We start from the raw sequence: 22,594 nt of genomic DNA on the forward strand, positions 1-22,594 counted from the left end.
TTGGGCATAAACTCAGTAATGAGAATGTGCTCTGTGGTATCTTAGGGTGAAGTTTTCTTTATGGAAATGTCTCCAATTTCACTGACAACTTTGTGTAACATTGTACCACACTTAGTGAGAATTTAAAAACCGTTGGCTTGATTTCTCTTCTTCTGGAACCATTGATATTGGACCTAGCTTAATTGGTGTTGATAGGTGCCATCACATCAGTTCTGACTCATAGCGATCCTATGTACAAAGGAACAAGACACTGCCGGAACCTATGCCATCCTCAAAATCCTTGCTATGTTTGAGCCCATTGTTGCAGCCACTGTGTCAGTCCATCGCCTTTGGAGCCTTCCTCTTTTTCAGTCACCCTCTGCTTTACCAAGTATGATGTCCTTTTCCAGGGACTGGTCCCTCCTGATAAACATGTCCAAAGTATGTGAATGCTTCTAAGGTGTGGTTTGGCTGTACTTCTTTCAAGACACAGTTGTTCCGTTTTCTGGCAATCCATGGTATGTATATTCAGTATTTTTTTGACAACAGCATAATTCAAATGCATCAGTTCTTAGATTTTCCTTATTCATTGTCCAGCTTTTGCATGCGTCTGAAACAATTGCAAATACCATGGCCTGGGTCAGCAGCTTAGTCTTCAGGGTGACATCTTTGCTTTTTAACACTTTACAGAGGTCTTTTGCAGCAGATTGGCCAGTGCAATATGTCATTCGATTTTTTTGTTACATGTTTACCTTTTTTTTTTTTAATCGTGTCTTCGTGAAAGTTTACAGCTCTAGTTTCTCATACAAAAATTTATAATACATTGTTACGTGATAGAATGTTGCAGCATACTCTTCCTTTCTACCCCGTATTTCCTGTGCCCATTCAACCAGCCCCTGTCCCTTTTTGCCTTCTCATCTTACCTCTGGACAGGAGCTACCCATTTAGTCTCATGTGTCTACTTGAGCTAAGAAGTACACTCTTCACAAGTATCATTTTATGTCTTATAGTCCGGTCTAATCTTTGTCTGAAGAGTTGGCTTTGGGAATGGTTTTAATTTTGGGCTAACAGAGAGTCTGGGGGCCATGTCCTCTGGGGTGCCTCTCATTTGATTTCTTGACTGCCACTTCCATGGATGTTGATTGTGGATCCAAGTAAAATGAAACCCTTGACAGCTTTAATCTTTTTTCCATTTATCATGACATTGCTTATTTGTCAAGTTTTGAGGATTTTGGTTTTCTTTATGTTGAGTTGTAATCCATACTGAAGGCTGTAGTCTTTGATCATCAGCAAGTGCTTCAAGTCCTCTTCATTTTCAGCAAGCAAGGTTGTGTCTTCTGCATGTCACAGGTTGTTAATGAATTTTCCTCCAATCCTGATGCTGCGTTTTTCATATAGTCCAGCTTCTCAGATTACTTGTTCATCATACAGACTGAATAAGTATGATGAAAGGATACAACCCTGGCACACACCTTTCCTGATTTTAAGCTGTGGAGTATCCCCATGTTCTGTTCAAACAATTACCTCTTAGTCTACGTAGAGTTTTCACACGAGCACAATTAAGTGTTCTGGAATTCCCGTTCTTTTGTGACGTTATCTGTAATTCGTTATGATCCACAGTTGAATGCCTCTGAATAGTCAGTAAAACACAGATAAACATCTTTCCGGCATTCTCTGCTTCCGGCCAAGATCCACCTAACATCAGCACTGATATCCTCCATTCCATGTCCTCTTCTAAATCTGGCTTGAATTTCTGGCAGTTCCCTTCAGTGTACTAGTGCACCTGTTTTTGAATTATCTTAAGGTAGTGCAGTGGTTAAGAACTTGGCCACTAACAAAAAGGTTGGCAGTTCAGATCTACCTTGGAAACTCTATGGGACAGTTCTATAGGAGGCAATTCTACATTGTCATACAGAGTCCTTATGAATCAAAATCAATTTGATGTCAGTGGGTTTGAGCATAATTTTACTTCCATGTGATGTTAATGAGGCGCCCTGGTGGTTCAGTGGTTAACGCACTTGGCTGCTGTCTCAGTCATCTAGTGCTACTGTAACAGAAATACCACAAGTGGATGGCTTTAACAAACAGTAGTTTATTTTCTTAAAGTCTAGTAGGCTAGAACTCCAAATTCAGGGCGTCAGCTCCAGGGGAAGGCTTTCTTTGTTGGCTCTGGAGGAAGGACCTTCTCATCAATCTTCCTCTAGACTAGGAGCTTCTCTGCACAGGACCCCAGGTCTAAAGGGCACGTTCTGCTCCTGGTCCTTCTTTCTTGGTGGTGTGAGGTCCCCCTCTCTGCTTGCTTCCCTTTCTTTTTATCTCTTGTAAGATAAAAGGTGGTGCAGGCCACACTCCAGGGAAATTCCCTTTACGTTGGGTCAGGGATATGACCTTAGTAAGGGTGTTAAAATACCACCCTAATCCTCTTTAACATAAAATTACAATCACAAAATGGAGGACAACCACTCAGTACTGGGAATCATGGCCTAATGAAGTGGACACGTATTTTGGGGGGCACAGTCCGTGACAGCTGCTAACTGAAAGTTTGAAGGTTTGAACCTACCAGCTCTTTGGTGGGTGAAAGATGTAGCAGTCTGCTTCTGTAAAGATTTACAGCCTTCTAAACCCTATGGGACAGGTCTCCTCTGTCCTATAGTGTCATTATGAGTTGGAATCGACTCCACAGCAGTGAGTTTTTGGCTTGGTGATATTAATGATATTCTTTAATTTCCACATTTTGATGGATCACCTTTCTTTGAAATAGGCACGTATGTGGATCTCTTCCAGTTGATTGGCCAGTGTCTTAGATATCTAGTGCTGCTATAACAGAAAAACCACAAGTGGGTGACTTAAACAACAAATTAATTTTCTCTTGGTTTAGGAGGTTAGACATCCAAATTCAGAGTTCTGGCTCTAGGGAAGGCTTTCTCTCTCTGCTGGCTCTGGAGGAAGGTCCTTGTCCCTTTGAGCTTTTCTGCTCCTGGGGGATCTTCATGTGGCTTGGAATCTCTCTTCCTCCATCTCTGCTTGCTAGCTTGCATTTAATTAATCTCTAATATCTCAAAAGAAATTGATTCGGGATATACTGTATACTAATCCTATCTCATTAACATAATAAAGGCATCCCAATCCCAAATGGTGTTATACCCACAGGTATAGAGGTTAGGACTCAAAACACATAGTTTTGGGGGCTACAATTCAATCCAAACAGCCAGGTAATTGTCTTCCAAATTTCTTGGCATGGACGATTGAGTGTTTCCAGCATTGCATCTATTTGTTGAAACATCTCAATTGGTATTCCATCAATTCCTGGAACCTTGTTTCACCAATGCCTTCAATACAGGTTGGACTTCTTCCTTTAGCACCATTGGTTCTTGATCCTATGCTACCCCCTGAAATGGTTGAATGGCGACCAGTTCTTTTTGGGACAGTGACTCTGTCTTCCTTCCATCTTCTTTTGATGCTTCCTGTGTCAGTTTTTTGGCCATACAATCCCTCAATATCTCAACTCGAGGCTTGAATTTTTTGTTCAGTTCTTAACAGCTTGAGAAATGCTGTGTGTGTTCTTCTTTTTTGGTTTTCTAACTCTAGGTCTTTGTACATTTCATTATAATACTTTGTCTCTTGAGCCACCCTTTGAAATCTTTTGTTCACCTCTTTTACTTCATTTCTTTCATTCCCTTTAGCTACTCTACATTCAAGGGCAGGTTTTTAGAGTCTCTTCTGACATCCATTTTAGTCTTTTTTTTTTTTTTCTGTCTTTTTAATGACCTTTTGCTTTCTTCATGTATGATGTCATCCCACAGCTCGTCAGGTCTGCAGTCATTAGTGTCCAGTGCATCAAACCTATTCTTCAGATGAACTCTAAATTTAGGTGGGATATACTCCAGGTCACTATGAGTCAGAATTGACTCGACGGCAATGGGTTTGGTTTTTGGTATACTCCAGGTTGCACTTTGGCTCTCGTGGACTTGTTTTAATTTCCTACAGCTTTAACTTGAACTTGCATATGAGCAATTGGTCTGTTTCACAGTTGGCCCCTGGCCTTTTTCTGACTGATGATATTGAGCTTCTCCATCATCTCTTTCCACCAAAAAAAAAAAAAAAACCCACTGCCGTTGAGTCGATTCTGACTCATAGCGACCCTATAGGACAGAGTAGAACTGCCCCACAGGGTTTCTAAGAAGTGCCTGGGGGATTTGAACTGCTGACCTTTAGCCATTACACCACCAGGGTTTCCTCTGTTTCCACAAATGTAGTCAATTCGATTGCAGAAGTTGGTAAAATCTTTAATTTCTTCATCTTTGGCATTAGTGGTTGGTGTGTAAATTTGAATAATAGCTGTATTAACTGGTCTTCCTTTTAGGGTTATGTATATTATCCTATCGGTGACAGCATTGTATTTCACAGGGTAAATCTTGAAATGTGCTTTTTCACGATGAACGTGACGCCTTTTCTCTTCAATTTGTCATTTCTAGCATAGTAGACCATATGATTGTCCAATTAAAAATGGCCAATACCAGTCCATTTCAGCTGACTAATGCCTAGAATACCGATGTTCGAGTGTTCTATTTAATTTTTCACAACTTCCGATTTTCCTTGAGTCATTCTTCGTACATTCCACGTTCTGACTAATTGGATGTTTGTAGCTGTTTCTTCTCATTTTGAGTCATCTGTTAGATTATTGTACTGTGGTAGCTTATGTGTTGCTGTGGAGCTGGAAACTATGCTACCAGTATTTTAAGTACGAGCAGGGCTCCCCATGGGAGACAGTCTTCATTGGAGCTTCCAGGCTAAGACAGACTGGTAAGAAGGATCTGGGATCTACTTTTGAAAAAACTGGCCAGTAAAAACCTCATGCATTTCAGCGGAGCATTGACGTAGCGCCCAAAGATGAGGCCCTGAGGTTGGAAGGCCCTCAAAATATTGCTGGGGAAGAACTGCCTCCTCAAAGTACAGTCAGCCTGAATGATGTGAACGGAGTAAAGCTTTCAGGACCTTCATCTGCCAATTTGGTGCGACTCAAAATGAGCTCAGTTGTAATTCCTTTAGAAAACCTCCTAAGAGCTTGAGTGAGCTTGTGCTCAATGAGAAAATTGGAAAAGAGTTTATTCTGATTTAAAAAAATGTTTAATAATCATGTGGATGTGAGTCAAAAAAAGATAGTGAATCACGAAATAATGTTTTAAAATTTAAAATTTATTTGAAATTGCTTTTTGCCAAATTTTACCATGTACAGTTTAAATCTCCCGTAGGACTGCAATGAAATTTTTGTTTGACTAGTAGGAACAGGGATCTGACTAAACGAGGTTTGAATTTCTCATTTAAAATATGTGTAGGAAAACTTTACAGGGTGGTGGTTCTACCAAGTCGTCAGGAACTCAGACTTCTTCCGGCTTTCAGTATCCTTAGTGTTAAGACATTAGTTCTCAAAACCACAGGAAACTGTTGGCGCATCAGCCAAGATGTCTGCAAGAGAAGGGGAAAGGAAAAAGTACAATAGGGACATTCCAGAAGCCCCAGCCAGTGACTGCTACTTAAAACTCCTTGACCACCACCTTCTTCAAGGTAAGCTGAAATGTGGTGTTTAAGTAGGCATATTGTTAGTCCAAACAAAATGAAATTTTTATTCATATAGAAGAAGAGAGGGGTGGCAGTGGAAATTGAGTTTGAAAGAATTGACTCTCTGCCACAACACATGAAAAATATTTTCAAGTCATGAATCTGCCCAGCCAGCTTTTCTAAGTTTAAAGGCAAATACTGTGTTCTTTAGGGATATTTTAAAGAAGTATTTCAGCATTAAAATTTTTTTTCAGTCTATCGTTAATGCTTTTGTAAAATTCTTAATATATTTTTATTGTCCAATAAGTAACCTTAATAAATATAAATATCAATAATCTGGGCCTAAAAATTGATTATGATTGATATTATATGCTTCAGATTAAGATATTCTTTCATATCTCTGCAGAGGGCACATGTTTTAGAAACATTGTGAGTAATCATTAGGTCTAACTTTCTCACAGAGCTCTTGCGTAGGCATAACTCTAGAAACTCAATCTCTCAGGTTACAGAATTATTCTGGGTAGATATGTATACTTACTGATCTAGTACCAAGCTCTGCCATGTTCTTCTTAATGCACCATGGTCTCCCTTGCCTCCTAGATTTCCCTGCCTTCTAAGTTCTCTGCGTGGAAAGGTCCTGTCTCCTTCAACCTGGGAAAGTTCTTTTGAGCCTTTAAGTTTCTTTTTCTCTGGTCAGCCTTTTCTGTTGTTCATGCCATCTCTCCTACCTGCCCCATCACCTCCTGACAGGTTTAGTGGGTTAGCTGGCCCTACTGTTTTCTTGGCCCCTGTCCTGACAGCGTCACAGAGAGGACACAGAGCAGTGATGCTGTGGAGTAAGTGAGATTGTCCCTTATAAAGCTCTCAAAACGGTACTTGGCCCGCCTGTAGGGAGCACGCATTTTGTGTATCAGTCGTTTCTTCATACTGAATTCACAGTTGCTTTTATGTTTTTCCTTTCCTTTATGGGTGACAGATCCCTTGAGGGCAGTTGCCGTGTTTTGTTTGTTAGAACTATTCCTGGCATCAGTGTGTGCAGTGTGTGGCACATAGTAGGTGCCCAGTAAATGCTGAATGAATGTGAGGAGGTGAGTAGGAAGAGGAGCAAGGAAGATTGGAACTTTCACCATACTCAGTCTGTGGGGACATGAGGTAATGAGGTCTACACATCCTGGAAGTTAAGAGCAAGACAACCCGAGCTCGGCAGGGAACAGTTTCTCCACCTTGCTTGTCTTGTTGAATGAGCTGCCCATGTGCAGGTACCACGGCACAGTTCAGAACTATACAACTGTCTGTTATCTGTAGACTCTTAACTTAGGAGTTTCATATTCATTTGCCTCCAGTTCTCCCTTTAACAGTTACTGAATATGTTACGTGCTGGGTTCTAGAGCTGCAAAGTGAACAAGAATAGTTTTTTTGGGGGTTGGGAGGTGGACGGACCGATAGACAGATAACACATATTTCCTACCCTCAACTTGTAAATGCTTTAGCAGTAGATTAAGGGTACGAACAGAGGAGGGGCTCGTGATTCTTATGTGTTGAGAATGGATACCAGATAGCAACATGCAGCCTTAGTCACACTGCTCAACAGATGGGCTTTGAATGAATGAGGCATGATCGAATTGGGGCATTAGTATATATGCTGTACTTTTATATTTCCTGGTCTAGAGTTTTGGAATCTTAAAATCAAATTGATATTTCAGATATCTAGAAACTGAAATACTTGGATTTGCTCTGCCCTCAGGATCACGATGTTGCTTTACCTTTAGACATGGTGGACTGGACCGGAATTGTGAACTAATGAGAGGACAGGCTTTGTGTGTGGACGTGTACATTTGGGTGTATCTGGTATTTTTACTTCCATTACTAATTATTAATAATTTATTTAAGTGGGCTTTACTGGATTCTGGTTATTTGAGTTTGTAGAAATAGATGCGTAGTTTTATATTGATAGACTTTTCCCAGAGATGTGTTTATTTTATCTCTGTCCTGACAGTGATCTTCTGATGGGCTGTAATTTCCTAAGTGGTACAGTGTGCTCGCATCAACCATACACGACTGTGGTACCCTTGTACCAACCATATAAGACTGTGGTACCCTGGAAAAATAATTTTTTATAAGATATAAAAAAAATGTTCTCAGACTTTGTGGCTTCCTCAAAATTAAGGATGATAGAAATTTCCAAAAATATCATGATTTGGTGCCATAATTATTTAACTGATGATATGGTAGGAAATTCATTATCATTTATCTTTCAGATTCTGAACATAAAATTCAAATGAAAACTCTTTCTTCATTGTCAGTGAGACTGTTTTGGCCCTTGCGACCATGTGAACTTGGGCTTTCTGAAGAGAAGTGCATTGTGAGGAAGCTTAAGAATAGGTTTTTGTTGGCATCTCCTTTGGGGTGATACTCATGTACTCAGTGCTCTACTGAAAATATGCTTTTTATTACTTAATTCTTTTGTGCAGAGCAATCGGAAATTGGTTTTCCTAAACCATCTAACTGTGAAGAATGGCCTGCTTTTATTAGTTATGTAAAAAAGTAAATTCCAGGGACCCTCAGCTGCAGTATGGCTCCTTCACAGCTGCTGCTCCTCCCTTTGGGGAAGATGCCAGTTGCTAAGAGAAGCCTTTGTCTGTTGCCTATAAAATGAACTTTGTTTGGACCTTCCTCAAGCAACTTAAACTGTGTGAGAGTCCAGCCGGACATTCCTCTCCAGATGATAATTTAAATGCAGGTCAAATTTAGAACCCAACTTACATTAGTTTAAAAATAGATAGTGCCTTTAGAAAACTGACCTGGTACATTTGGGTCTTGAGGATCTGATCTGATAGGGTAATTCACATAGCTGTGTAATTCACATAGCTCTGTTTTATACCCTCCAGGGCAGTATGCATTTGAGGCTAGATGAAACCGGTACCCTTGTAACTTGGAACCCAGTCAGTCTTCGTGCCATACTCAAGTCCATACTCATTATTTCAATGAATTTGTAGCAAGATGAGAGTTTATTCATCATAAAATGGAGTCAGATTTTTGTGTACCAATTTCGTTGGATGTTTTCAAGTTTAACTAAGAAAGGCTGGAAAACATGGGAAGAAAATCCAGTAGATTAATTTTAAGATACTAAGATCATAGTGAAGGAGCCCTGGTAGAGCAGTGGTTAAAGTGCTCAGATGCTAACTGAAAGGTTAGTAGTTCCAACCTACCAGCTGCTCTGTGGGAGAAAGATGTGGTAGCCTGGTTCTGTAAATGTTTACAGCCTTAGAAACCCTATGGGGCAGTTCTGCTCTGTCCTATAGGGTCGCTATGAGTCGGAATCAACTTGATGGCAGTGAGTTTTTGGTAAGATTGTAGTGAAGGAGTGGAGCCCTGGTGGCGCAATGATTAAGCACTCGGCTGCTAACTGAGAGGTCAGCGATTCGAACCCACCAGACACTTGACGAGATAAAAGACCTGGTGATCTGCTCCTGTAAAGATTATGGCACACAACAACAAGATCATAGTATGATAGATTCTTTAGTTTTATTTTGTGTTCTCAGAGTAACCTGAAATGTTGGAATAAACCCTAAATAGGAGAAAGACTACAGACAACTCTTACCAGCCCATTTATCAAATAATGTGACATTTATAATATGCAAGTGAATAATTAGTTATAAAAAATATGAGCCACTTTTTTTGAGTATCATTTATCACAGCCAAGCCTCAGGTTTGTATAACAGTTTCCTTGAGGCTGATACAGGTTTCCCCCACTATATGAAAGAGCGTTACTGTGAAACCTTTCGTAAGCTGAAATGGAGTAAAGTGAAGAAGGGATTACCATTAATTTATATGGGAAAAATTTTTTAAGCATTCCCAGACCCAAAAAATAACCTGTCAGATCATACCAAAGGACACGTAAAACCTAAAATAACACTAATATATACTAAAAGCGGAAACCCTTATGACGTAGTGGTTAAGGGCTATGGCTGCTAACCAAAAGGTTGGCAGTTCGGATCTACGAGGCACTCCTTGGAAACCCTATGGGACTGGTCTACTCGGTCCTGTAGGGCTGCTGTGAGTCAGAATCGACTTGACAGTGGCAGGTTTGGCTTAGTTTGGTTTGGATACCTGTAATTTTTTTTTACATCAAAACAAATATCTTTTTTAAAATTAAGTTTTTGTTCGTGTGTGTGTGTGTGTGTGTGTGTATATATATATAGTCCATGCCGTTGTAAGAACTGATGTGTTTCTAATAAAAGGCTACTGTGAATATTTTTGCATTGCAAAATAATATCTGGACATCTCCAAGATTATCTGCTATGCAAGCGCGGATTGCAATGTCATACATGAAACATTCTTCGGAACATTTGTGGGTGCATTTACAATTTGTTGTTGTTAATACTTATTTGGACAGAAGCAAAATACTTGCTTACAAATAGTCTATTTTCACTGTAACGTAATTTTTTTTTTTTTTGTAAAAGCTGGATTAATAAAAAGTAGAACTTTCTTTAAAAATATGATGTGAGGTATTGAGTAGCTACTTACTGATGTACATAAATTATAGAGAACATTTGCAAATTTAGTGTTTTAATAAGAATGAAGGTGTTTGTTTCTGATACTGAAAAGTTTGTTCTTTTGAGTAAATAACAATATTTATAATATCTTAATATTGTATAATGCTTTATTGATCACTGATGGTTTAAGTAGTTACCTTTTGATCCTTGGAGTCTTTTTTTGAAATAGACAGTGCATTCACGTTTGAAAACAAAAGATACCAAATCCATAGCTTAGATATATTGCTAACTCCTTGGAAAGAAAGTGTCAACTATAATCTGGATTTTGTTGTTTTCACGGGAAAGCCTTCATTACAACTAAAAAGCCTAACAAAATTGGATGCGGCTTTTGGAAACTGAGCTACCTTTGGGCGTAGTTTCCTGAGGTTTAAATTACAGTTGTTCCTCCTGGTGATGATCATCATTCATTCACTTGGCTTTTTCCTTGAGCGCCTTTTATGTGCCAGGCACTGCCTTAGACTCTTAGGGACATTGTCCTTCCAAAAATGGACATTGCACTTGTCTTCATGGAGGTTATGACTTATTGGAAGAGACAGGAAATTAGTATGGCCACCCAAATACATACATGCAAATGTAATAAGTGCTCTTGAAGCAATGTCACCACATTTTCCCAACAATATAAAGGATCAACCATATGAGTTGTTTAAAAAAAAAAAAAATGTGTGTGTGTGTATATAAATATATATATATATGAAGCAAGAGGTAGGCTATGTGGGCACATTTTCAGCAAATTGTACATGAAGACAAATTTGGAACTGTGAGAATGTAGCTGACATCCTAATTTAGCTCTGGGTACATGTCGGGTGGGGAATGGGGAATGCATTTCTGACACAGGTGAGTGGGAATTAACCAGGTTGGGACTTGGGATGTGGAAAAATGTTTAAGGCAAACTCCCACCCCGTATAGGAATGTTGGGCGAGTTTGGGGAGCTTACAGGTTAGTGTGGCTGGACCAGAGTAATTGGGGCTACAAGCACTTAAAGGTTAGAAAGAATAGCTGGGAAGAAATTACGTAGGGGCTTTTAGGCCATGTCCAGGATTTTTGATTTTATGCTAAGTACAATGAATGGCTTTAGGCAAGGGGATGTTGTGTTTTACAGCAGCCATCCGAGTTGCTTTATGGAGATTGTATTGGAAGGTGACAAGAGTAGAGGTGGGAAGATCAATTAATTTATCTTTTCCTGATGTCACTATGAACTGGAATCGACTCAGTGGCAGTGGGTTTTTTTCCTAATGTTATTCTGAGGTAAAAAGGACTGGCTACTTTTTCATTTTAATTGGAACTAGGATGTTTAGTGTTTCCGTTTTAGTGAGCTTCGGTACTCTTTCTGAACTAGAACGTAGGTTCCTTGAGGGCCTGGGGTTTTGGTTTATTCACTACTGTAGGATGTGCCCATGACCTTGATCAGAGCCTGGCAGAGAGAAAGTACTCAATAAATATGAATTGACTGATTGAGAAAAATACTCGTGTTTTCTGTTAATCCACGTCAGTCAGCGCCTCCCCCTGCCACCCAGTGGTCTGACTCTTTCATGGTGAGGGATTGAGGCAGCCAGCATCAGCACAGCCTCTTGTCCATGACAAGGTCTTCGCTTGGTTACTTTAGGAAATATTGGCTACTAGCAGGGCTGCAGCGCAAAGTAGTTTATTAGCTTAATTTTTCATGTTAGTGGACTGATGGCACAGCTACACAAAGGGCTTGGCAGCAGGGAACAAACATGGGTTGCTTGAAGTTTCAAGGGGAGGTGAAGCAGACCAGAATTTAGGAACATGGTGTTAGTTTTATTAGGAGTTCAGAAGTTTAAATTTCAGTATAACCATGTTTTTCTAATGGTATAAAGGGTCAAGCTGATGCTTTATAAAAGAGATGCAAGAAGTGGAGTTGTTGGGGTACATTTTCAGAGTGTTATTTGAGGGTTCCTTTTAGTTAAGATAAATCTTTGATTTTGAAAAAGCTCGACGGGTAAAGCTGTGTACAGTGTGAACATCTACTGAGGAAGATAACAGTTTTGTTCTTGTGTATAAATCATGTTAATATAAACTCTAAACAATTTCTGCTCTCTGGTTCAGACTTGAATACTGTGTGGCAGGATGAGGTTCACACATGAGTTCTTTAATGATCTAAAATTTGTGTATGAAAGCCAGCGTTCAGAGGGAAGCACTTCAGGAACCGATTAAGTATTTGTCCTGGTGAGCAGGAATTGTGGGTAAATTGTGGCATATGCTTTTCCTTGCTTTGGTTGTTACTAAGCTTCATTAAGATAGTTACTTGCGCATAAATGGGTCTGAAAGTGGCTTTAATTGTTCTTAGAAAACTTGAGATAGGTTTTTCATTTTCTCTTTCAGCGATTAGTAAATGACATTTTATACATTGTTGTTGTTGTTTGTTGTTGTTAGGTACCGTCACGTCGTTTGCGACTCATAGCGACCCTATCTGTGACCAACAGAATGGAACATTGCCGTGTCCTGGGCCATCCTCACAATTGTTGGTACGTTTGAGCCCATTGTTTCAGCCACTGTATCAATCCATCTCATATAGTCTTCCCCTTTGTCAGTGACCCTGCACTTCACCAAACATGATGTCCTTCCCCAGGGACTAGTCCCTCCTGATTACATGTCTAAAGTACGTGAGATGAAATCTTGCCATCATCTCTTCTAAAGAGCATTTTGGCTGTACTTCTTCCATGACAGATTTGTTTGTTTTATTGGCAGTCTGTGGTATAGCCAATCTTCTTCGCCAACACCATAATTCAAAGATGTCGGTTTTCCTTTGGTCTTCCTGATTTATCGTACAGCTTTCGCACGTATATGAGGTGATTGAAAACATCATGGCTTGGGTCAGGCACACCCTAGTCCATAAAGTGACATCTTTGCTTTTTTACACTTTAAAGAAGTCTTTTGTAGCAGATTTTCCCCATGCAGTGCATCATTTGATTTCTTGACTGCTGCTTCCATGGGATCCATGACTGTGGATCTAAGTAAAATGAAATCCTTGACAACTTCAATGATTTCTCTATATACTGTGTTACTTATTGGTCCAGTCATGAAGATTTTTGTTTTCTTAATGTTGAGGTGTAGTCCATACCGAAGGCTGTAGTCTTTGATCTTAATCAGTAAGTGCTTCACGTCCTCTTCACTTTCAGCAAGCAAGGTTGTGTCATCTGCATAATGCAGGTTGTTAATGAGTCTTCCTCCAATCCTGATGCTCTGTTCTTCTTCGTATAGTCCAGCTTCTTGGATTATTTGCTCAGCATACAGCTTGAATAAGTATGGTGAAAGGATACAACCCTAACACACAGCTTTTCTGACTTTAAACCACATGGTATCCCATTGTTCAGTTCAAACGACTGCCTCTTCATCTATGTACAGGTTCCTCATATTGTTTAATAATGTTTACATTTTGTAGATCACATTTCTTTGGAATGGGCACAAATATGGAGCTCTTCCTAGGTGGTTGACCAGGTAGCTCTCTTCCAAATTTCTTGGCATAGACGGGTGCATGCTTCCAGCATTATATCCATTTGTTGAAACATCTCAATTGGTATTCCATCAATTTCTGGAGCCTTGTTTTTTGCCCGTGCCTTCAGTGCAGCTTGGACTTCTTTCTTCTGTACCATCCATTCTTGATCATATGCTGCTTCCTGAAATGACTGAACGTCAACCAATTCTTTTTGGGACGGTGACTGTGTATTCCTTCCATCTTCTTTTGATGCTTCCTGCATCCTTTAGTATTTTCCCCATAGAATCCTTCAGTATTCCAACTCGAGGCTTGAATTTTACCTTCAGTTCTTTCAGTTTGAGAAACGCTGAATGTGTTCTTTCCTTTTGGTTTTCTAACTCCAGGTCTTTGCACATTTCATTATAATACTTTGTCTTCTTGAGCCACCCTTTGAAGTCTTGTGTTCAGTTCTTTTACTCCGTCATTTCTTCCATTTGCCTTAGCAACTCTGTGTTCAAGAGCAAGTTTCAGAGTTTCTTTTTACATCCACTTTGGTCTTGCTGGTCTTTTTTAATGACCTTTAGCTTTCTTCATGTATGATGTCCTTGGTGTCATCCCATAACTTGTCTGGTCTTTGGTTATTAGTGTGCAGTGCCTCATATCTATTCTTGAGATGGTCTCTAAATTCAGGTGGGATATATTCAAGGTCACACTTTTGGTACTCATGGGCTAGTTTCGATTTTCTTCAGCTTCAACTTGAACTTGAATGTGAGCAATTGATGGTCTCTCCTATAGTTGGCCCCTGGCCTTGTTCTGACTGACGATATTGAGCCTCTCCATCATCTTTTTCCATAGATGTATTCGATTTGATTCCTGTGTATTCTATCCGGCAGGGTCCACATGTATAGTCATTTATGTTGTTGAAAAAAGGTATTTGCAATGAAGAAGTTGTTCATCTTGCAAAACTTATCGTATGATCTCCGGCATTGTTTTTATCACCAAGGCCATATTTTTCAACTACTAATCCTTCTTCTTTGTTTCCAACTTTTACTTTCCAATCACCAGTAACTTTCAGTGCATGTTGATTGTATGTTTGACGGATTTCACAGTACAGAAGGTGGTAGAAATCTTCTGTTCACCTTTGGCATTAGTGGTTGGTATAAATTTGAATAGTAGTCCTATTAACTGGTCTTCCTTGTAGACGTATGGATATTATCCTATCATTGACAGCATTGTACTTCAGGGTAGATCTTGAAATGTTCTGACAGTGAATGTGATGCCACTCCTCTTCAATTTGTTGTTCCTGGTATATCAGCCCATATGATTGATTCAGAATGGCCAATACCAGCCCATTTCATTTCAGTTTACTGATACCTAGGATATTAACCTTTACGCATTCCATTTCATTTTTGACGACTTCTCATTTTCCTTGATTCATGTTTTGTACATTCTACATTATCATTAGTGGGTGTTTGAAACAGTTTCTTCTCATTTTTAGTCATGCCACATCATCAAATGAAGCTCCAGAAAGCTTTACTGTATCCACATCATTAAGGTTGACTCTACTTTGAGGAGGAAACTCTTCCCCATTTGTATTGTGAATGCCTTCCAACCTGAGGGATTCATCTTCTGGCACTATACCAGACAGTGTTGCACTGCTATTCATAGGTTTTCACTGGCAAATTTTTTAGAAGTGGTGGTTTCAAACACTGAGCTTTACTTTTTGTTGTCCTGGAAGGCAGTATCCAGGATGCTTTTTACTTGTGTATTATTCTCCAATTTCCAACTAGATTTCCATCAAAGGAATACTTTTTTCAGTGTACCCGTCTACCTCTCCCCGCAAAAGTAGTTATTGAACAACTACTTGGGTAGGCACTAGATATTGTTCTAGTGTCATGTGAACAAAACTAAGTCATATGTTTTGTGTATGTGACTAGGGACTGGTGTAATAATTAAAGTGCTTGACCAGAGTGACTGAGGAAACTTTCATTATACAATCATAGCATTAACCAAAAAGTGGTCAAGAGCATTTTGGTAATGTATCACCATGAAAGTAGCCCTCATCAGAATACAAAACTTTAGTTCACCTTGGAAACTTGGGTTATTGTTTCCCTCTAAATATGTGTTGGAAAAAAGGTTACGTGTATTATGTCAGTCGTGAAGCTACCTAATATCCTAAAGTCTATTTAATTTGATAGAAATTGATGAAACAAAAATTAAAATGTATTTACATTCGGAAAATGTGTCAGATATTTTAAAATGGATAAATTCTACTTCAGCAGAAATTTTTGCTATAAATATCATATGCAGCTTTTTGTTTGTGTTGGTTATTCTGTTGAAGAGCTTTTATTCCCCAGTAACTGATAATGTTGACAGACCAGGCTGAATAAAATCCATAGTTTAATATTTACCGTCTAAAAGGCACATTAACTCTTGGATTTAAACCAGAATTCTCTGGTTTAATGTGATTTGGAGGGGAGAGGAGGAGATAATTGAAAATCTAGAAAATTTAAGGATTTGAAAGCCTGTCAGTTTTATTTCTTCCTTTCAGAATTGGGTGACCCTCCCACCCCCCGTTTTTTGGCCTTACTGAGTGATCTAGAATCTCCAAAATAATGATGAATAGAAATGACGTCCTTGTTACTTACATTAGGAAGTCTTTCATCATTAAGTATGACATTTAAACAAAACAAAATAAAAAACCTGTTACCATTGAGTCGATTCTGACTCATAGCAACCTTATAGGATAGTGTAGAACTGCCCCATAGGATTTCCAAGGAGCAGCTGATGGATTCAAACTCCTGACCTTTTGGTTAGCAGCAAAGCTCTTAACTACTCTGCCACTGGGGCTCCAAGTATGATGTTAGCTATAGGTTTTTCATAGAGGCCCTTTTTCAGGTTGAGGAAGTTCACTTTTATACCTAGTTTGCTAAAAAAAATTTTTTTTTTAAATCATGAATAGGCGTTGAATTTTGTTAGGTGTGTTTGCTGTGTATGTTGATAGGAACATGTGGGTTTTTTGTTCTTTATTAATAAACTGTATTAATTGATTTTCAGATGTTGAACCAAACTTGCATACCTGGGATGAATCCCACTTTGTTATAGTGTATAACCCTTTTTATAATTAGCTAGATTTGGTTTGCTAATTGAGGATTTTTTTGCATGTGTGTAATCACAGAGGGTATTGATCTGTTGTTTTCTTGTGATGTATTTGTCTTGCTTTGGTGTTAGGGTAATAGTAGCCTCATAGAATAAGTTGGGAAGTGTTTTCTCCTCTATTTTCTGGGACAGTTTGTCAAGAATTATTATTATTATTTAATAGGTGATGAAATTTACCAGTGAGACTTCCTTTGTGGGAAGATTTTAAATTAGTAATATAATTTCTTTACTTGTAAGTCTGTTCATATTTTCTGTTTCTTCTTGAGTCGGTTTTGATCATTTATGTCTTTCTAGGAATTTGCCTGTTTCATTATAGTATTCCTTTATAATACTTTAATTTCTGTAGGGTCGTTCTTCTCTGGTTTTGGCAATTGATGTCATCCCTCTTTTTTTCTTGGTCAGTCTAGCTAAAGGTTTTTTCATTATGTCGCTCTTCTCAAAGGATCAACTTACGATATCCTTGATTTTCTCCATTTTCTGTTTCATTGATTTTTGCTCTCATCTGTATTCTTTCCTTCCTTCTGCTTGTTTTGAGTTTAGCTTGCTCTTTTTGTAATTTGTTAAGGTAGAAATGAGTTGACGTTATTTTACCTTCTGATATGTACGTTTAAAGCTATGTTTCCCTCTAATCGCAGCTGTAACTGTATTTCATAAATTTTGATATGCTGTGTTTTTGTTTTTTTCCACTTCAAAATACTGAACTTTCTTATGATTTTATAACTGTGTTGCTTAAATTCTAAATATTTGGAGATATCTCTCATTTCTCTCAATTGTTGATTTAATTCCTTTGTGGTCTGTGAACATACTTTATATGATTTCAGTCCTCTTGAATTTATTGAGATTTGTTTTCTGGCATTGCAAATGGCCTATCCTGGGCCTTGACAAGAATGTATATTCTACTGTTGTTGGATGAAGTGTTCTATAGATGTCATTTTGGTCAAGATGTTCAAGTATTTTATATTCTTACTGATATTTTGTCTAGTTGTTCTACCAATTACTGAGAGTGATGTATTGAAGTCTCCAGTTATTGTTGAATTGTCTCTTCCTTTTAGTTCTCTTTGTTGCTTCATTTGTTTTGGAACTCTGTTGTTAGCTTGCATATACATTAATAAATGTTGTATCTTCCTGATGAATTGACGGTGTAAGCTGTACTTCTTTGTCTCCAGTAATATTTTGGTCCTAAAGTCTATTTTGTCTAATAGTATATATATAGCTGCTCCAGCTCCTTATGATTACTGTTGGTATGGTAGATGTTTTCACCTCTTTGAAAGGCTATCCGAATCAGTCATGTGTTAATATTAGAATGTAGACTCTTATAACTACCACCACAGCCAGGATGCAGAACAGTTCCATTGTTCCAAAAAACTCTCTTGTGCTGTTCCTTTATAGTCGATGCCTCCTCTTACCCATAACTCCTGGCAGCTATTGATGTCTTTTCCAATCCTGTAGTTTCGTCTTACTGAGGATGTTGTTTAATTTAATGAATTAGAATGCCATGTAAATGGAGTCATACAGTATGTAACCTTTTGACACTGGCTACTTTCTCTTAGCACAATGCCTTTGAGATTCATCTAAGTTTTTGCATATATCAATAGTTGGTTGCTTTTTATTGCTCAGTGTTCTATTTTATTAATGTACCAGTTTGCTTATCCATTTACTTACCGAAGGGCATTTAGGTTGTTCCCAGTTTTGGGCGATTATGAATAGAGCTGCTATAATATACATTTGTAGTCAGGTTTTTCTGGGGACGTGAATTTTCATTTCTTTGGAGTAGGTACACAGATGTATGATTTCTGTGTCATATGGTAAGTATATGTTTGACTTAATGAGAAGCTGCCAGTTTTCGAAAGTGACTGTGCCATTTTGCATTTCCGTCAGCAATGTTTGAAAGTTCTAGTTGCTCCTCATCCTTACCAACACTTGTATTGCCAGTACTTTTTATTTTAGTCATTCTGATAGGTGTGTGGAAACCCTGGTGGTGTAGTGGTTAAGTGCTATAGCTGCTAACCAAAGGGTCGGCAGTTTGAATCCACCAGGTGCTCCTTGGAAACTTAACGGGGCAGTTCTACTCTGTCCTATAGGGTCGTTATGAGTCGAACTCAACTCGATGGCACTGAGTTCGGTTTGGTTTTTTTAATAGGTGTGTAGCAGTATCGCCCGGTGGCTTTAAGTTGCATTTTCCCAATGGCTAATTATGTTGAACATGTTTGATGTGCTTATTTGCCATCCCGATAGGCTCCTTGGTGAAGTGTTCTCTTGAAGCTTTACGTTTTCTGTGTTAACCATTTCTGGGGAAATTATTTTAACCACATTAAATATAATCTCTTCTTCATAGTGGAGGTCATTGCTATGAACTATAATTATTAAATGGTTTGAAATTACAGGGAAGGTTTCGAGGATTGTTGAGTTATACAGCAATGTTCCTGTCTCTTTCAGGCGTTACTTCTCTGCTGCTGGTGTGCCTGATTCTGGCAGCAGCCTCATTTCTCTTTTCGTTTCTGGTTACTGTGTTTATGAAGTGATCATGAATAAGCCTATTAGAACTGTGTTTGAAAAAAGATAGTGAAGTGCCTCTCAATAAATGCCCTAGGAGCTCTTCTGTAAGTGAAGTCCATACGCTCTGTAACATCTGCTTCAGGGCTTTTCAAACTGGGCTCAGGGGATGGATGCCAGGGCTCTAAGAATGTGCCCAGAGGCAGTTCGAATAGAACAAAGGGTTACTGCTTGGTTTAAAATCAGGAAAGCCATGCATTGGGGTTGTATCCTTCTATCACACTTATTCAATCTGTATGCTGAGTAAATAATCCGAGAAGCTGGACTATATGAAGAAGAATGCGACATCAGGATTGGAGGGAGACTTATTAACAACCTTCCATATACAGATGACCCAACTCTGCTTGCCGAAACTGAAGAGGACTTGAAGCACTTACGGATGAAGATAAAGACGACAGCCTTCAGTTGGGTTACACCTCAACATGAAGAAAACCAGAATCCTCACCACTGGACCAGTGAGCAACATCATGATAAACAGAGAAAATATTGAAGTTGTTGTAGGTTTCATTTTACTTGGATTCACAATTAACGGCTGTCGAAGCAGTAGTCAGGAAATAAAGCGATGTATTGCATTGGGCAAATCTGCTGCAAAAGACTTTTTAGAAGTGTTAAAAAGCAAAGATGTCACTCTGAATGAAGGTGTACTTCACCTAAGCCATGGTATTTTCGATCGCCTCGTATGTATCTGAAAGCTGGACAATGAATAAGGAAGAACAAAGAAGAATTGATGCCCTCGAATTATGGTGTTGGTGAAGAATATTGAATATACCATGGACTGCCAGAAGAATGAACAAATCTGTCTTGGAAGAAGTACAGCCAGAATGCTCCTAGAAGGGAGAATGAGGAGACTTTGTCTTAAGTACTTTGGACATGTTATTAGGAGGGATCAGTCCCTGGAGAAGGACATCATGCTTGATAAAGTAGAGAGTCAGCAGAAAAGAAGATGACTTTCAATGAGATGGATTGACACAGTGGCTGCAACAATGGATTCAAACATAAACGATGGTGAGGATGGCATAAGGCTGGACAGTGTTTCGTCCTATTGTACGTAGGGTTACTATGAGTTGAAACTGACTCAGCAGCACCTAAGAGCAACAACAGCATGAATGTGTATCTGTATGTGCACCAAACATTGTCTATAGGCTGAATAAACAATATGCCTTACAATATATACTCTCCTATTTTTCAAAAGTATGTGGTTGCTGCTGGATTTATAAGGTAAAGTGTCATTTAAAAGCAACCCTGGATTTCTTGTAATAGTTTTTTTCTTTATGTAATATCTATGGACTCTTGCACATATTTCCTTTTCCTTGGTCATGGCATGGTGAATAGAGCTTGTCAGATAGAACTTTCCTGATAAGTGACGTATGCTGTTCATGACTAGCCAGGGCAGGCAGGAGGAAGTAGGTTGTTTAGTTTGTGCTGTGTAACTATAGGCTGATAGTTAGTCAATTGCTCTTTAAAAGGCTTGCATCAATTTTTTCTTTTAATAATTTTTATTGTGCTTTAAGTGAAAGTTTACAAATCAAGTCAGCCTCTCACACAAAAACCCATATACACCTTGCTACACACTCCCAATTACTCTCCCCCTAATGAGACAGCTGCTCTCTCCCTCCACTCTCTCTTTTTGTGTCCATTTTGTCAGCTTCTAACCCCCTCCACCCTCTCATCTCCCCTCCAGACAGGAGATGGCAACAGAGTCTCAAGTGTCCACCTGGTCCAAGAAGTTCACTCCTCACCAGCATCCCTTTCCAACCCATTGTCCAGTCCAATCCATGTCTGAAGAGTTGGCTACAGGAATGGTTCCTGTCCTAGGCCAACAGAAGGTCTGGGGGCCGGGCCATGACTACCGGGGTCCTTCCAGTCTCAGTCAGACCATTAAGTCTGGTCTTAAGAGAATTTGGGGTCTGCATCCCACTGCTCTCCTGCTCCCTTGGGGGTTCTCTGTTGTGTTCCCTGTCAGGGCAGTCATCGGTTGTAGCTGGGCACCATCTAGTTCTTCTGGCCTCAGGATGATGTAGTTGCTGGTTCATGTGGCCCTTTATGTCTCTTGGGCTCATAATCGCCTTGTGTCCTTGGTGTTCTTCATTCTCCTTTGATCCAGGTGGTTTGAGACCAATTGATGCATCTTAGATGGCTGCTTGCTAGCATTTAAGACCCCAGACGCCACTCTTCAAAGTGGGATGCAGAATGTTTTCTTAATAGATTTTATTGTTTCAGTTGACTTAGATGTCCCCTGAAACCATGGTCCCCAGACCCCTGCCCCTGCTACGCTGGTCTTTGAAGCATTCAGTTTATTCAGGAACCTTCTTTGCTTTTGGTTTAGTCCAGTTGTGGCTTGCATCAGTTTTCGATGATGGAGTCTATTGTATTTTTGTTGAAAAGTCTTTTGTGAAATTTGGGGTACCTCACATGTTGCCTTTATGCAACAGTGGGCTCAAGCATAACAACAATTATGAGGATGGTGCAGGACTCAGCGTTGTTTAGTTCCGTTGTACCTAGAGTCACTGTGAGTCAGAACTGACTCGATGGTGCTTAACAACAATGTGAATTATGGTGGTGCAGTGTTTAAATGCCCAGCTGCTAACTGAAAGGTCGGTGGTTTGAACCCACCAGCCACTACATAGGATAAAGACCTGACCATCTGCTTCTGTAAAGATTATAGCGTAGGAAACCTTATGGGGCAGTTCTACTCTGTCTTATAGAGTCTATATGAGTCAGAATTCACTTGACGGCACACAACAACAATGGGAATAGTTATTAATACTGGTTTTAACCTAAAAAGGGACAAGAAAAAGTGTGTTCTTTAAATCATTGTTGCATAAAAGAGATGTTTAAATCATAGGTTCCAGGATTGGTTCTTTTCCCATATTCATCATGTCATTTTGATGCATTTGTTATATATATAAAATTTGATTGTTGGCTTGGTGATTTAATAAAACGATTTTAAAAATAGAAAAGTCTGTTCCTATGTATGCAATTTATGTAAGCACAATGCCTGCTTTTGTATTCTTAATCAAATTCTTAAGTCTCTAAAGCACTTCATTGCTTTTCATGTCTCATATTGTCAAGCAAGTTCTTGTTCAAAGAATATGTAATTATATCATAATATGGTAATTTCTTATGCAAATATCACATCTTAAATAATCAATCTAACAGCTTTATTTTCTTCAGCTATTTTTGGTTCTCATTTCAGGATACTTATTCCTTCTACGTTAATAGAAACTATCTTAGCAAAAGTACCCCCCACCCAAAAAATGTTTGATGTGCTCAATTATGAATACCCTAACTTTAGTCCTGAGATGTTTGGGACTGTAATTTCTCTTGTGAGCCCTCTTTATCACATTTACTT

At 39.0% G+C, this 22,594-nt stretch overlaps 1 protein-coding gene across 35 annotated transcripts in view; it reads left to right on the forward strand.

Moving 5' to 3' along the window:
* Positions 1-22,594, forward strand: part of SIPA1L1 (signal induced proliferation associated 1 like 1) — a 410,589-nt gene that overhangs the window by 163,132 nt on the left and 224,863 nt on the right. For 25 of the 35 annotated variants that reach the window (XM_064292697.1, XM_064292696.1, XM_064292664.1 and 22 more), the window contains one exon: positions 12,489-12,580. The exons of 7 other annotated variants lie outside the window; for them this stretch is intronic. The gene's annotated coding sequence lies outside the window, so the exon portion shown is untranslated. 3 more of the 35 variants (XM_064292681.1, XM_064292689.1, XM_064292679.1) reach the window with 2 other exon arrangements.

The sequence above is a fragment of the Loxodonta africana genome, chromosome 10, assembly GCF_030014295.1.
Source record: "Loxodonta africana isolate mLoxAfr1 chromosome 10, mLoxAfr1.hap2, whole genome shotgun sequence".
NCBI classification, from domain to species: Eukaryota; Metazoa; Chordata; class Mammalia; order Proboscidea; family Elephantidae; genus Loxodonta; species Loxodonta africana.